Source organism: Sinocyclocheilus anshuiensis, unplaced genomic scaffold, assembly GCF_001515605.1.
Source record: "Sinocyclocheilus anshuiensis isolate Anshui unplaced genomic scaffold, SAMN03320099.WGS_v1.1 scaffold1875, whole genome shotgun sequence".
Lineage (NCBI taxonomy): Eukaryota > Metazoa > Chordata > Actinopteri > Cypriniformes > Cyprinidae > Sinocyclocheilus > Sinocyclocheilus anshuiensis.
In genome coordinates this window covers 172937-174579 of record NW_015549774.1, presented here as the reverse complement: position 1 = coordinate 174579, position 1643 = coordinate 172937, and positions in this window count along the sequence as shown.

Genomic DNA, 1643 nt, shown 5'->3' with positions numbered 1-1643 from the left:
TGTATCTTGACCAAATATTGTCCTATCCTAACAAACCATACATCAATGGAAAGCTCATTTATTCAGCTTTCAGACGATGCATAAATCTCAATTTCAAAAAATTGAACCTTATGACAAGTTTTGTGCTCCAGGGTCACATATTGTTTCCTTCCATTTATTTCTTAAGTTTTCTTTACACGTTCTTTAAAAAGTCTTGAAACCCTGGGGAAAAGCCACCGAAAAGGTGTGTGTTGTCACTATTGTGATCTGTAGGACAGAACAGATTTATAATACAGTAAAGCAGAACAGAAACAGAGCCAGTATTCCTCCAGAGAACAGCATGCCATGGCCGAATGGAGCGCAGGCTGATGATGTCTCCGGACGCACTGGCATGGGTGAGTCCATCCGGAGCGTTTCTCCGTGGTTATGTAAGAGCCGTCACTGAGTTCTGGTCTCCGGAGGCTGGGTGTGGAGACCCAGCGGCTCTGATCTGATTTCAGGAGGAAGGAAACTGGCTCAGAACATGAAGATATGAGCCCTGAATGCGCTGTTTCACTCGAACTCCTGGCCTTTTCTGTGAAAGCTGCTGAGGTGGAGTTCCTCCGTAGTTCCAGAAGCATCGCCAAGAATCTCACTTACAAAAAACAAACCATACGCTTTGCCATAGAACATAACGGGAATACTAGAGTTTTAAAAAAGTGCATTGATTGGCCGTGGCAATTTTTAAACAGCTGTTTTCTATGTGAATCTCTGTTAAACTGTAATTTATTTCTGTAATGTGCAGTTGTATCATTACTCCAGTCTTCAGTGTCACATGATCTTCAGAAAATTTTGTGGAAACCGTGATATATTTTATTTTTCAGGATTCACAGATGATTAGAAAGTTCAGCATTTAAACTTTTGTTTCATTATAAATGTCTTAATTGCCACTTTTGATCAATATAATGTGTCCTTGATGAATAAAAGTATTCATTTATTTGTTTAATTATAATTTTTTGCTTGTTTTCCCTGCAATAGTTTGTAACCATTTCCAACATTGATAATAATCAGAAATGTTTCTTGAGTAGCAAATCAGAATATTAGAATGATTTCTGAAGATCATGTGACACTGAAGACTGGAGTAATGATGCTGAAAATACAGCTGCGTATCACAGAAATACATTACAGTTTAACAGAGATTCACATAGACAACAGTTATTTTAAATTAGAATAACATTTCTAGTTTTTACAGTATTTTTGATCAAATAAATGCAGCAGAAGAGACTTCTCTCAAAAGCATCAAAAGGTTTAAATCATTCCAATCTTCTGAACACTCATATTGCATAACTGACATTTCACACTCAACATCGTCATATACCTGTTTTCCTTTTACGTTATCATTGAAATAGTTCCAAAATTAGCCAAAGATTGAGCCGGACGGAGTGAGAGTCAGACAGGCTTCAGTCATGTTTCTCTAGGACTGAACGCAAGACTGATGACGTGATGAGCATAAAAATGACATTGTGTAAAATAGTCCATTTTTAATCAGATGCATGTATTTTTAGCAATACTAGATTTCCTTTAAATGCATTTTTAATTTGATGCATAAATACAAAAATGTAAATATTCATCTACAGTGAACATTTTTGCTTCATACGTCATCATTTTTTTTTTAAGCTGATCGT